We start from the raw sequence: 15,132 nt of genomic DNA, 5'->3' as shown, positions 1-15,132 counted from the left end.
AGGAGATAGAGGGGGCGGAGTGTTGAGGACTGGCAGTGGCACTGGTACAGTTCACTGAGAAGAGGGAAGGAAGGGGAGGCGACGCTGCTGCCTGTTCTTCATTTGATTGACAGCTGTCAGGCGCAGGGAGCAATGGGTAGGGGGCAGATCCGGACATGACATGTCATCCATGCATTCACAGACAGCGCTACATGCCTCAGCGCAAGTGTCTGTGAGGAAGAGGGGGCAGGTCGCAGGAGGAGGACAGTGTGTGCACGGTGCAGGGAGCTGCTCAGCTTCTCCATACTGCCGCCCGCTGCCAGACAGGCACTGAAGGCAGTTTGCAGGCTGTGTGCACTCATGGTGCTGGAAGCAGTTGTTTATACTGCCGCCCGCCCGCTGTCAGACAGGCGCTGCGAGCGGCGTGCAGGAGGCAGTGACAGTGAGGGCTGAGGTAGCTTTAGCAGAGCAGGGAGGGAGACAGCGCCTTTTCAGCATGGCGCCTCCCTGCTTTGCAGGAGCTGCTGAGTGGGTAGCGCCGCCCCTGTCTGTAGTAGACAGGGACTAGTGAGAGTCTGGTGCAGACAGGGACTGGGGAGAGAGTCTGTAGTAGGGGTATGGACCATTGGATAGACACCAACTAGGTCGAAAAGCATCAGGTTGACACCACTAGGTCGACATGACTGAAGGTCAACATGCAGAAAAGTCGACATGGGTTAGGTCGACACAAGCATTATGTCGATATGGGGAAGGTCGACAGTCAAAAGGTTGCATGGGGGCTCGAACGCCGACATAGTGGACATGGACACTAAAATGTAGCATTGCTACACTCGCCATGCTTCAGGCACGGTACCTCGCTGCACTCGGCAATCTATTTTCTTCTCCCACCACGTCCTAGTGGATGGTAGGGCATGAGCTACCACCTGTTGGCATGTGTCGGCTCAAAAAAAAAGTGAAAAACTGGATGTCGACCTTCCCCCTGTCGACCTAATGCTTGTGTTGACCTAATGACCCTGTCGACCTAACCAATGTCGACCTTCCTGCATGTCGACCTTCATGCATGTTGACCTAGTGTTGGTGACCTAATGCTTGTAAACCTAGTGACCGTATACCGCGCTTTGGGCTCGCTGCGCTTGCCACACTTTATAAGATCAACTCCACGCCAATGTGAATAGTGGGGGTATGAACAGGTCGGGAGGACGCGGGCTCACTTCGCTTGCCACGCTTCTGGCTGGCTTGGATAGGGCTGCCGCGAGGACACTACGCCGACTACACTATGCAGCCGTTGCGCTATGCTGACAACGTAGCTTAGCCTACACTGAAAATGTAGCGTAGTCTGCCACCGTGAAACTACACAAGTACCGTATGGTTTCCTTCCACAGGTACCCACAGGATTTCTTCAGGACTGGAAGCACAGATGGACGTAGAGCTACCTACGGGCTCAAAAAAGGTAAGTGTATGAGTGGGCTCTGTATGGAATAAAGTTTTATTTATCTGGTGTGTTTATTTAACTATTGGTTCTGCTGTGGAACTAAGAGTCCCAGCAAGCCCATTAATGGTACCCATGCTGGAACTTGTGGTTCTCCAAGTCCCAGTATGCAGTCCAGGCTTGCTGGAACTCATAGTTCCACAGCAAACCCCAAGAGTTTTAATCTAATTTTACACCACAATCAGCCCGGTACCCACCGCAGAGGGGTACTGGGGACAGCTCCAGGCTTCAGTCTGAGCAGGAAAGTTCAGGAGGGGGGCAACCCTTCATTGGGGGGGTCCCCACTCACCCGGACCCCTGCCCAGACTGACTGGTCAGGGGGTAATGCTTTGGCCGCGGGACCTTATATAATAAGTTTCCCCCAGCTGTGGCATTACCCTGCTGGCTGGTTGGGCCTGGGGCTGGTTCTTAAAATACAGGGGACCCCTACTAATTTTGTCGTTCCCCCCCCCCCCCCCCGTATTTTGGGAACCAGGCCCAGCTTTTGGGGCTGGTGCTGGTTTAAAAACCCTATTCAGTTCGTTCCTTGATTTTTTAAAACCAGGAGCGGCTTTTTGATCCTGGGGCTGGTAATGGCAATGGGGGATGGACCCAACAGCCTATTTTTTTAAATTATTTATTTTGCTATAATTTTTTTTACATTGCAGCCTGTATGGATCTGACTGATCCATGCAGGCTGCCAATATTAATTTGTTTTTTTAAAAATATGAATTTGTATTTTAAAATACGAATTTGTATCAGAAAATATATGAATCCATATGCAATCGGAAAACATTTTTACATGCAATAAATCGCATGTGATTTGTTGCATGCGATTTATCGGGGAGCTGCTGCAGTGACGTTGGGAGAGCAGCGGGGTCAGCCCAGCTGGTGCTGGGGGGTGGGATGCTGAGTCTCAGCCAATCAACGGCCAGCCAGTCATTTCAAAATATTCAGCAGCCGCATCCTGCCTCCCAGCAAAATGCCGATACAAGCTCCAGCAGCCTCCCAGCCACTGCTTGGACGGACCCTGTGGCCCGCCCCCCGCCGCCACCACCAGCTGGCTGGACCCCGAAGCCCGCCCCCTGCTGCACGGAAGTAGGTCCCAGGTTGGGTGGTCTGACGGCCAGCAGGTCCGAGCACCTGCTCAGGTCCGATGCGCACGGGACCGCGCATCGGACCTGTGGGGACATCAGACTGAGACGATTTGGGACAATTTCATGGCCCGATTTGTCACAGTCGGCCCAAATCGGCTCAGTGTATGGGCACCTTTACACACTACGATTAATTTGCGTCAATAGCCAATAAATCTAACTCTATTTTTTGTATTGTGAGAGGAAACCAGTTTACCCAATTGGAAACCCATGCAAGCATGGATAGAATATACAAACTCCACACAGTGAGGACCATGCTGGGAATTGAACCCATGACATTATTGCTGTATCTATTTACTGGGTTGGGTACATCCCAATGGTCAAAATCCTGATGGATGCCTAACTACCCCTTAACTAGCCCCCCCACCCCATTGTTCCGTTAATGGGGCCGCCGCCGAATTTGTTGCTGCCATTATGCCATTGTATGCCATATACAATGGTATACAATTTTAAATTGAATACAATGCCATACGACTGAATATCATGGGCGCCGTGCTAGGAAACAAGTACCTATTTTGTTCTTAATTTTTGGTTCGGTTAGGTTAGGTCTTTGTTTTTTTCTCTCTTATTTTTTTTTTCTTTATTTGCACAATGTTGCTTGATCCTCTTCTTGATGATGTAGCAGCAGATAAACTTAAGTGTTTACCTGCTGCTGTCTTGTAATGTGCTTGGAGAGCATGTTTTTTTTTTTGGAGGGCATGTAATGTCCTGGGGGGCATGTTGGAGTAATAAAACGAAACAAAATACATTTAACTAGGCTGTTGGCACCTACAATTTAGACAGTGGCGTAACTATCAAAACCACGCCTCCCCCACCGAAAATTTCCATGCCCTCCGTTAAAGATAACGAACACCCAACCCTTGCCTTACTTTCCACTGTCCTTCAGTGCCAGGGACCCCCAGCCGGCTCCCCTCCTGGCTTCTGCTGGTATGAAAAATGGACCATACCAAAATGTCCACCCCCATACAGCAGACAGTTTCAGAGAACTGTCTGCTGTATGGGGGCAGACATTTTATGATGGTTAATTTCAGACAACCATTCAGAAGCCAGGAGGGGAGCTGGCTGCGGGTCCCTGGGACTGAAGGACAACGGAAAGTAAGGAACAGGGGCATGGTCAGGGGGGGGGGTTTGGGGAGCGGGGGTAGTTGCTTTGGCATTACAATAGCGCCACAGACCCCCGGCGCCCACACTTACACAGCGCGTGCCCCCCAGCTTGAGCTGTGAATCATATTGAAAGATTCCATATATGTCACACTCTTTCTGTTTTTATTATTTTATGTATTCTTGTTTTTTCTTTGAATTGATTTGAATCTTTAAGTGTTTGTATTAGTTATATGAATTGTTAGTGCCACGTATTACATAAGTCATTACCTGTTATAGGAACTAATGAGTTCTAGACATTTTTGTGTTTTTTGTAAAGAGTTTTTTTATTGGATTATACAGTCACACATAAAATACAAAAACAAGAGAGGTAAGAAAAAAATAAGTACATCCAGGCATAAGCACAAACAAAGACATCAAAAAGACATACAGTATTTGTATCTTATTTATAGTATAAATCAATATAAAATACATTTCTTTCACACCTAAACTACTCTAGTAAGCAATTCTCCTTTCTTGTTGTCACAGCTCACGTAAAGGCCATAGACAGAGCTTGCTTATTAGATAAAGGTTATACAGCGTACTACATTGTTTATCCATATTTGAGGTGTTTATGCAAAGTCACATTTATATACTAAAGTCAGTACTGGAGATTACCTTGTATATCCATCTCTCTTTGGGAAGCTTCTGTTTATATCCTCAGCTGTGGTCTTTAGATGCAACGGTGCCGACCATTTCTGCTCTGACCTTATAAAATGTACTCGGGTATTACAACAGGGCATAAAATGAGCTACGGTATAACTATATAGCATAAAAGAAGCTATGGCATTACCACGAGACATAAAATAAAAACCAAGACATAAAATGAACCAGCTGCAGAGGGAGTTATCTCTCCAGAAGCATTGGGACATGGGCTACTTCAGAATATTCTTGTGGGGCCCACATAATCCTAATTGTGCCCTGAAACATTATAGATATGGAGAAAGAATGTAATAAAATGAACTTACAACAGATGGAATGGAATAATAAACAAAATAGGGAAACCTTGGTTTGCGGTTGGTATAAAGTTGAATGGATACAAGGTATACCTCCAAACTGTCCCGATTTTTGCGGGACCATCCAGTGGCGTAACTAAGTTTTGGGCGCCCCCCCGCCGTTAGGGTATGGGGGCACCCGCCACCGCCCCGCCAAGCACCCCCAATCCCCCGCCGCCCATGCAACCCCCCAATCCCCCGCCGCCCATGCAAACCCACCCCCCAATCCCCTGCAGCCTTACCTATCGTGCTGGTCCCCGCGGCTCCGTTCTTCTTCTGCTGAGACCACCACAAAATGGCCGCCCTCCATACAGCAGACAGTTTCAGAGAACTGTGTGCTATATGGGGGCGGCCATTTTGTGGTGGTCCTCAGCAGAAGAATGGGACCAGCGACATAGGTAAGTCTGCCATGGGATTGGGGGGGGGTGTAACTATAGCACCGAGGCCCCGGCGCCCCCACATGCACAGCGCCCCCCCCGCGGTGGCGGGGGCTGCGGTGCTATAGTTACGCCGCTGGGACCATCTAATATTCTGGAACGGTCATGCATCCTGCCAAGGGCCGGCAGTGTCCCGAGGTGGGAGGAGACAGTTGGAAAACCCCCCTGACAGCGCTGCTCTGTGGAGAATAGATGCTGTGCGCATGTGGAGACAGAGGGGCTTGGGGCGGCCATGCCCCCACAGCGCAAAAAAAAAGGGGCCTTGTGGGAGCGTTGCATGTATAGGCCACAACCCCAAAATTTTGGATGCGCACAAAGTACCTTGTCATTCCTCCCACAGATGTTGGGAGGTATGACAAGGTAAATACCTCTCCAGAGTCCTGGCGCTGCAGACAGGAATCTCTGGGAAAATTACAAGATGGCGACTTACCTGCCAATTTGCACATGTGCAGTAGTGAAGTCTCTGGGAACATAAGGTCTGATTCAAGTCTGGTTGCAAATAGGGAAATCATGTTTGGTAGTATGGGTCCTGCCTCGTCAAAACTAGGTGATTGGCAGTCTGCAGGTGCTTGCGGGTAGAGAGGGGGCATTGATGGCCACTGTTGATGGCCATTGTTTGTGGGTAGAGAGGGGCATTGATGGCCCCCGTTTTACTAAACAGAGCCGATTTGCCCATGTTTTTTAGGATTACCAAGGCCAGGCTTTCAGTCTTCTGACAAAGAATTCCTGAACTCAGGAATGGAGTTGGCGATAATGCCCCAGCTGATCCGATTCTGCTGCACCCCCGGACGCAGCAGTGGATCTCATTTATGTGCAGGAGACGCCTACTTATACAAGACTCCTCCTGTTGCATTACCATATCTATGCATAACTGCTGCTTCCAAATAAGCAGCCGCAATGCTCTTATTATCCACATCTGAATCACCCCCATCGCTGGCTCTACCATTAGACAACTGCCTATGGCGCCAGGTTCTCGGGGGAGCCACTGAGTTTGCCTATCACAAATGCCTAAGAGGAAGCCATCCTTGTTCAACGTAATGCAGGTTACGGCTATGGAACTTGTAAGACACCACCCCCACGCTTCTACTTGAGGGTCTGGTCGACAGTGTCTAGGTTAATAGTCAATAGGTTGACAAGAAAAGGTCAACATGCACAATGACGACACATGAAAGATCAACGTGATTTTGTTCCTGATTTTCTTAGTTTTTTGGACTTCTTTATACTTATCATCCATATGGACTCAGATTGAGCATGGCAAATAGTGCGTAGCACAGTGGCCGCAGAGCAAGACACATGGCATGAAGTGTGTAGAGTGGAGCGAGCTACGCCAGGATACAGGGTACACTTGTTCAGGTGTCGACATTGACTAGAAAAAAAAGACCGCAAGTGCTGCATTATAGATGGCTGGGGATCGCATATTATACATGGTATACAAAATAGCTGCATAAGGTATATCGTATGCAGTCCGGTCCCCCAGGAGCTTCCTGGGCAGCTCAAGGGGGATAGTGGGTGATTTCTCCCTTCGGAAAAGATGCCCTTATGTATGGACACCTTGACACCAGCACTGATCACCTACATAGTGCGGACCACAGGTTCCCTGAGACCTGCGTGCTATAGAATCATGCACAGGCATAGGCATGCACCATCAAAGGGGCGTGTCTAGCACCACCTATTGGGCGTGTCTAGCATTGCCCATTGGGTGTGTCTAACACTGCCAATCATGCATGTTTACCATCATCTATTGGTACTCGCTAAAATATAAAATGTCTCTCAGCCAGAATATAATCTCCAGCCTATTTCAGTTTTAATATTCTTATTACTCTGTATAACAGTACATGCATATAAAGTATAAAAAATATATGGATTATGCAGGCATGTAGTGATATGACAACGGTATAGTACAATTAACAATGCAAAACACACGATTGTTGGGCACTCATTTTAATGGAATACAGGTCTAAAAAGCAAAATACTTTGGTAAAAGGTATCACTGGTATTCCTAGCGGCAGGGAGTTGTTTATAAGGGTGGGCACAGCATTTGGGGGTGCCTGTGCACCCCTAACACTCAATGTGCACACATATGGGCACAGCAGAGTCTAATGCGCTGCCAGAGAGCAGGGGTAATTTCCTCTCTTAAACCACCCCTGGGTTTAATAGAATATTTTAGAGCAGCAAAAGAATATTATTTCTGCGGTTAAACTGGTAACTACCTTTGCGAGTGGTAAATAATGTGGGGTTAGTTATAAATAGATTATACAACGTTGTGTCACTTTAAATTACGGGGACATAATTCCCAAGAAGAAGGCAATTTTAAACCGAAATATACTCAAGAAATGCAAATACGCTGATGTTACTGCCTATCAAGCGCATGCAGCAGTTAATCGCAAAACACAATGAACTGTTATACCGGCGTGTGCTGAACCATAAAGTTCATACAGAGAAAATAGCGACAATTGTGGCTGAAGTGATTTGAGTAAAGCATTTTGCAGCTCTCACTTACAAAGAATGAAAATTGCAAACACTTCATCAGCTAAACCAACTGTGAAAAGTGTTTGTTGAAGTTGGAAGCAGTGAGGGGAAAAAAATGGGAAAGTAAAAAAAATAAAATAAAACTTGAAACGAAATGGAGAATGGACACATTTTAAACTTAATATAGAAACTGGATGATAATTAGACACACAGGGAATCTCTGCCACCGGTCTGTTAAGGCCTGTACACACTGGGCGATTTTGAGCTGAAAGCAGCTCAGTTTTGTCGTTTGAGCTGCTCACAGCTCAAAAGCCGCAAAGTGTGTACGGGGCAGCGATGTGCGGTGAACACTGATGCGCGCTCCCGCATAATTACCAGCAGATGAGGGATGGGGTACACGGCTTTCCATAGCGTCCTACTATGGAAAGTCATCCAACCCCAGGAAAATCGCTTAGACGGCAAAAATATTGCTCAGTGTGTATGCACTGAGTAATTCTCAGCCCAGCGATTTTCCCCATCACTGCTTGGCATATTTGCTGGGAAAAATCACCCAGTGTGTATGGAGAATCCTGTAAGGGGCTTCACAAGTAAGTTTAACACTCTCCCCCAAACCACCTAACTCGCCCTGCTTTCACCATAACGCTAACCTTACCCCCTGCAGCCTGATCCTAACCCTCCTTGCCAGTGCCTAACCCCGCAACCCGCCACCTAAAACCCAGCCCCCCTCCCCGCAGCCTAACTTAACCCCCCCCCCCCCGCACCTAACCCTAGTGCCAAAACCTATTCTCCCCCGGCCCTTACATTCGGGAAGCTGGTTGTAGAGATTACAGTTTTGAAATCATGATCCATTTTTTTTTTAACTCTTTATTTTTGCAGTGGCAGACAATACAGTTGAATGAGGCAGATATCTGAAAGATGCATTTACATACAATTTGGTATAAACAAACAACATGGTATAATGCATGTAAATAAAATATACTGCTATGAGTACCACTGGGTTTTTTTTTTTTTGTTAGTTCAGCGAACAAACAGCAAAATAATGGCATTGGGGAAACACAGAAAAAGAAAGAACAGAGGGAGGAAGGGGGGAAAAAGAGAGAGGGAGTGGGGAACAGTTAACCTTGCACATGAAAGGGTATCTACTGTTCAGGAACTAAATTTATCAGAGCAACAAGTAGTAAGAGCCAGTGATCGCTTCTACCCAGGGAGTTGCCCAGAGCCGGCCTTAGGCATAGGCCAACTAGGCAATTGTCTAGGGCATTTGGAATGCCTAGGGGCATCAGCAGCTTCTGCTGATTAAAATGATATGCAGCATGCCTATATTCTGTGTGTGAGTGAGGCTGTATCTGCATATGAAATAGTGTATTCATGGAAATCACTGTAACATAGCATTCCGTATGCAGGTACAGCCACAGTCGCTCACAGAATATAGGCATGCCGCATATTATTTTAATCATTGGAAACTCCTTGTGTGTGCTGGTCATAACAATGCAAATAAGACGAATTTTCAGCAAAAAAGGCACCCAACGTTAGCAGAACTGGCCAGGAGCTGCATGGCCTATTGAGTCAAGATGTATGAGGAAACATCTGTATCCAAGCAGAGGCAGAGGTCACAGTGTTAGCCGCTGTGCGAGTGCTGTCTGCGGGTGGGTTGGCTGTGCAATAGTGTTCGGCATATGTGTAAGGGGCATTATTTGTGTCAAGTATAAACGCATTATTAATGTGTGACATATGTGTAACAGGCATTATGTGTGTCATGTGTATAAGGGCATTAATAATGTGCAACATATGTGTAAGGGGCATTATGTGTGTCATTATGTGTATGAAGGGCATTAATAAAGGTTGGCATAATGTGTAAGGGGCATTATGGTAATAAGGACATTAATAATGTGTGTCATGTGTAAGCGGCATTACTGTGTGGTATTATCAGGGATGCTGAGAGAAAGGGGTAGGGGGTACAGCAGCAGCAGCTGAAGCTCTTCTCCTCTGCCCAGCACACACTGCTTTGTGCTGGGTTGCAGTGTGGCCATGGAGGTGCTTAAAATACAATATTTTCTCAGGAAATTTTTCTAAGGGTATAATGTGAATAATGTGAGGAAAAATGTATATAAGGTAAAGTGGTACTACTGTGTGATGTAACGTGAATAAGGGACACCATCGCATGATATAATGTGAATAAAGTTGCACTACTGTGTGACATAATGTGAATTGGGGTACTATTGTGTGGCCATGCCCCTTCCCAGCAAAAACACACCCCTGTTTGGGCTGTGCACCAAATGTGTGCACTGTTTCTATTTAAAATATTGCGGGTAGGAGCACCAAAATGATGACTGCTATGATGATTGTTGATGGTACTGGGAAAGGGGAGCAGGGTCAGAGGCGGAACTAGTGGCGGTGATAGGGGGCACCAACCAAAATCTTGCCTAGGGCGTCATTTAGGCTAGGGCCGGCTCTGGAGTTGCCTCTGGTAATGTACATACCAGGGAGTCCAAATTGATCTGTATTTCCCCACTGAGTCGTGTAGCAGCGCAGTGATATACTCCATGGAAGCTGCAAACCAGACCTTATTGATAACGGCCTGAATGGAAGGGGCGGTAGGTTGTTTCCAGTTTGCCGCAATCAGCAACCTGGCGGAGTTGAGTATGTGGCTGCATAGCTTGCTTTTAGGGTTTGGGGTCCCTGCAACTGGTCTGCAAAATAGAGCCGACAAGGGATTTTTTGGGGTCGGGAATCAAATATCTTTCCTAAAAGAGAAAAAATGTCATCCCAGTAGGTGCTAATCTGGGGGCAATCCCACCATATGTGGATGAACGTACCCTGTGATCCACAGTTCCGCCAGCACTGACTAGAGCTAGAAGGGAAAATACGGTGTATTACTGTGGGAACTATGTACCACCTAGTGTAGACCTTGAAGGCATTTTCCTTGAGATTCGAGTTTATTGAGGATTTTGCTATCAGTGTTTTTATTTCTGACCACTCCTCCTCGTCCAGAGTCATGCCCAAATCCCTTTCCCAAGCTACCTCGAAAGGTTCTTTAGTCGGGGGTTTGTCTGCCAGGAGGGAGTATATATATGAAATTGCTCCTCTGCGGTCAGGGCTGTATATACAGAAACGTTCAATGGGATGTGGGGATCTGGGCTTACTTGACTTGTATAGAGACTGTACAAAACTGGAAATCTGCAGGTAGTCAAAGTATCTGAGGCGCTGACTGTCATATTTCTCACATAGTGCTTTATAGTTTTGAGGGGCGAATTCCCCTGAGATGTGCGACAGACGTGTGATACCTGCCGAGATCCAGGGTTGTGAGTAAGGAGACATACACCCCAAAGGAAAATTTGGGTGTCGCCAGAGAGGGGAGGGATATGGCGCTAGATTAAGTTTTTTGTTGAGATAGTCCCACGTTTTTAACACAGAGTGGACACAAGGGGTGTCCAGTACCAAGGCTGGTCTCAATTTCGGCGGTAGCCAGGGGAGGAAACAGACCGAATGGTAGTCGCTCTCCAGAGATACCCATTTCTTGACACCCGCCTGAGTATGCCAGGCTAAAACATGGCTCAATTGCGTAGCCTGAAAGTAACGTTCAAACATGGGGAGGCCTAGTCCACCATTGGAGGAAGATTTCGCTAGGCACGATCTGTTTAATCTAGGGGATTTGTTTGACCATATAAATTTGCCACATAAAGATTGAATTGTACGAAGGTAAGAAGTAGGGACCACTATGGGGATTGTTTGAAATAGGTATAATAATTGGGGTAAGATGTTAATTTTAATCAAATTTATTCGGCCTGTCCAGGATATAAATAAAGGGGACCAGGTTGTTAGGTCTTTTTTGATGGAGCAGAGAAGAGGTGTTTTGTTATCTGTACACCCAGGTACTTTATAGATTGGGGGCGCCAAATGTAATTAAAGTTTGACTGTAGTAATTCTTTGGTGGAGTTGGGAAGATGAAATGCTAATGCTTCCAATTTTGAGTTATTTACTTTATGATCTGAGAGGCTACCGTATAGTGATAGTTCAGCCTGAAGGTTTGGGAGTGAGGTCAGTGGGGAAGACAGTGTTAACAGGACATCATCTGCAAATAACGATATTTTATATTGGTAGCCCCGGACTGTGATCCCCTGTATATCCTGGTTCTTCCTGATGTGGGCTGCCAAGGGTTTGATACTAAGGGCGTACAGCAAGGGGGACAGTGGGCACCCCTGCCTGGTGCCATTCTCCAGTCCGAAGGGCCAGGAAACGACTCCATTGGTGGTAACCACAGCTTTTGGACTGTGGTACAAAGCTTGTATGGCTGACATAAAGCCCCCACAGAAACCGTAAGTCTTCAGTGTCTGAAACATAAAAGGCCAAGAGAGGCGGTCAAAGGCCTGCTATGCGTCCAGTGAGAGCAGGATCGCCGGGGTTTTGGTCTTATTGATGTATGAGATCAGGTTGATAACTCGTCACGTGCTGTCCAGGGCCTGTCTCGTGGGAACAAAACCCACCTGATCTGCATCAATCAATGAGGTAAGGTATACACTTAATCTTGTGGCCAACACTTTAGCGAAAAGCTTCAGGTCTGCATTGATGAGGGATATCGGCCTATAGCTCGTGCAGCATGTGGGGTCTTTACCTGATTTTGGCAGTACAATGATAGCAGATTTCATTGACTCGGCATGAAACCTCTCCCCTGACATAATTTTGTTAAAAACCTCGGTCTCATCATGATCCATTTTGAAGGTCCGGCGCTGGTGTTCTAACGGTAGTTGGGATTCCGGATGCCGGCATCCCTCCCACTGGGATTTTAACTGCTTCCTGTAGGAAGGACTAGCCCGTCTAAGGTCCATGCCTCAGGAAAGCAGCAAATGTCTTTTTACTGCCTCATGTCTTTTTAGATATAAAATATAGTTATATCAAACACATAAAGATGATAACAGACAAGTTAGAAACCCTGAACCCACTAACATAACATTGATGGGTGCAGTGAAACACTTGACCCTGGCCCACATAAACTTACATTTATTATAGAACAAAGCAGTATAAAAAACTTAGATACACGAGTAGAAGTACGGGACTGCTTTTGGTTATCAATAACACACATTTCTATATTATTTAAATGACCGGACCACACTATTTATCAGCCTGTGCCTTGATGTCACCATTTAGCAATGCGGAGAGCCTGCAATTGCAATTGTCCCTATAGGGAAAGGCAAGATTCTAGTCTCTCGCTGAATCTGTGGTCTGGTTCCAGTCTGTTCCTGATGTTGTCTGGAATATTGGAAAATGGCTTTTCATGTATGATTCATGGTCTTACATTTAAGCACAGCAAAATAATTGGCTGGCTGTCAAAACAACGTGAGAACTTGGTCTGATTCATGAATGGAGATGAAAGCGGTTAGGAAAACATGATCCCAGTCATAGAAGAGGTGGTGCTCAGGGCCTTAAAAGCTGGTTTTCTGTGAGCGGGGCGACCGGTGAAGAACCGGCAGACGAGATGACTAGTGAGGTGAACTATGTCTAGTCGGCATTAGGGTCACAACAAAGTGGGTTTTTTTTGGAATGCTTTATTTAACTTTGCCATCTTGACAATCAAAGGCAAGAGTTTAGCTACTGCCCATGTGTGAGCGTGATCTAAGAGGTATCACAAATGGTGTTAGAAGTGGCATACTTAAGAAAGCTACATTCATTTCACTTGGTTTCTGTGGAAGAACATACAATTCATTAGCAACAAATGCACCAAAGCTGCTGTTTCAAATAGTTGGACAGACAGACATGAAATGGACTGACTACAGCAGAGAGCTTGGTCTTAATTGAGTCTATCAAACCTTGGACCAAAATCAGTTTGAACTGCCATTCTCGAATTCTGTCTTTGGGTTGTGGCAGAAAAATCTAATTGCAAGAAGCCATGTGACTCAGTTCTGACAGCACAGTGGGAGACATTATGAAGTTGGACTTGTCTCTAGTCGGATGTGAACTGCTCTCAACTGCCTATTCTGGGCCTGATTCAGAGGTGGGGGGTATCTGCATCACTGCTGTGTACTTGGAAGCAGCAGCAATGCACAGATATATGGTAATGCTGCAGGAGGTGTTTGGTATAAGTAGAGGCCTCCTGCATGTATTTGTGGTCCAGTGCTGCATCCAAGGACACAGCATTGGATAACTTGCCATTCCATAGCTCCTTCCAAGAGGCCCAAAATGTCCGTCAGATGACGAAGAGACTGGCATGTGCATTCCCACGAAACGGAGACAACATGCCTCTGTTTTAGGAAATGGAGGCCATCACCACCCCCCACCCCTGTTGGCCTGATGTGTACATACGTTTAAAGAAATACTGCCATTCCTGTGGTATTTGCAAGCATACTTGTTCTAACACTGACTTTAGGGCCACCTTCATGCCTATACCATCAGAATGGATGTGGAAAGCAGTCCTATCAAGTCTTCTTCAATATCAGGACAAACACGAACAAAGACTTCTTGGTGCATGCCACAGAACACTTTGCAAAATGGGTATAATGACAGGACTCTGTGCTGGCCCTGGATATGTGACATCATGACATCACACCGAGGGAGCAGGGCTGCCAGCACCAGGAATTAGAGCACTGCTGTCTGCTTATGACTGGCGGCATCCTAAGTACCAGAATCCCAAACCCAACCCTGGGATGCCAGCAGTCAAAGTACTGGTGCCGGAATCCCAACATGTGTTAGAAGTCCGGGGCCAGAATCATGACAACGCTCACAATGCCGACACTGATATTTTGGCTGTCGGCATCCTGAGCTCCAGTATGCCAAGAGCATCCGAGTCCTCTCTAGTACAACTTCTTCAATTATATAGAGGAGTTAACAGAAATAAAAAAATGACATTCCTGTGTTAACAATAGTTGACAAAGAACCTAAAACTTCTTGCTACTACTCCCATTTAAATGATTTTGTACAGTGTAAAAATGTATCTAACACTTTCCCTCTTTTTTTAAGTCTCTTTACAAGTTGTGATCTGTCAATTGGCAGCCAGAAAGCTGTGAAATGTATATTTACACTCACACCTAAATAACAATTTCTTGTGATACAAGCTGATGATTGGATGGTGATCCTTTGTGTAGGAACCGTATGCTTTGTCTTCAGGGTGTGTTTCTGCAGAGCAGACCTGTTGCCAACTGTATCTGTGCTAAATATACACATCCTTGTGTGCTAGACACCAAAACTGGGATAGTGCTCTAAGCAGCACATACGGTACTGTACATCTAGCATTGCTTTATTCAGACTTGATTGCTGCTCTGCCAAATTGCAGAGCCCTGCACTCAGATAGCCGCCACCCTGCCAGAGTGAAATCCAGCCCCTGTGAAAGGCAGCAAATCTATTCGCAATTCACCATTGATGATTTTTCCCATGTGTGCGTAGAACCTACTCTGCCTGATCGATAGAAGCAGACTGATCCGGGCCGGAGCTGACGTCAAATGCCCTGCTAGAAACACCTGTGCGCACTTGTGGTTTCCTTAACACTCCCAGGAAACGGC

This window comes from Crinia signifera, chromosome 2 (assembly GCF_055691185.1).
Source record: "Crinia signifera chromosome 2, ASM5569118v1, whole genome shotgun sequence".
In the NCBI taxonomy this organism is placed as follows: domain Eukaryota; kingdom Metazoa; phylum Chordata; class Amphibia; order Anura; family Myobatrachidae; genus Crinia; species Crinia signifera.
The sequence above is the reverse complement of the archived record's forward strand: the minus strand, read 5'-3'. Positions refer to the sequence as shown.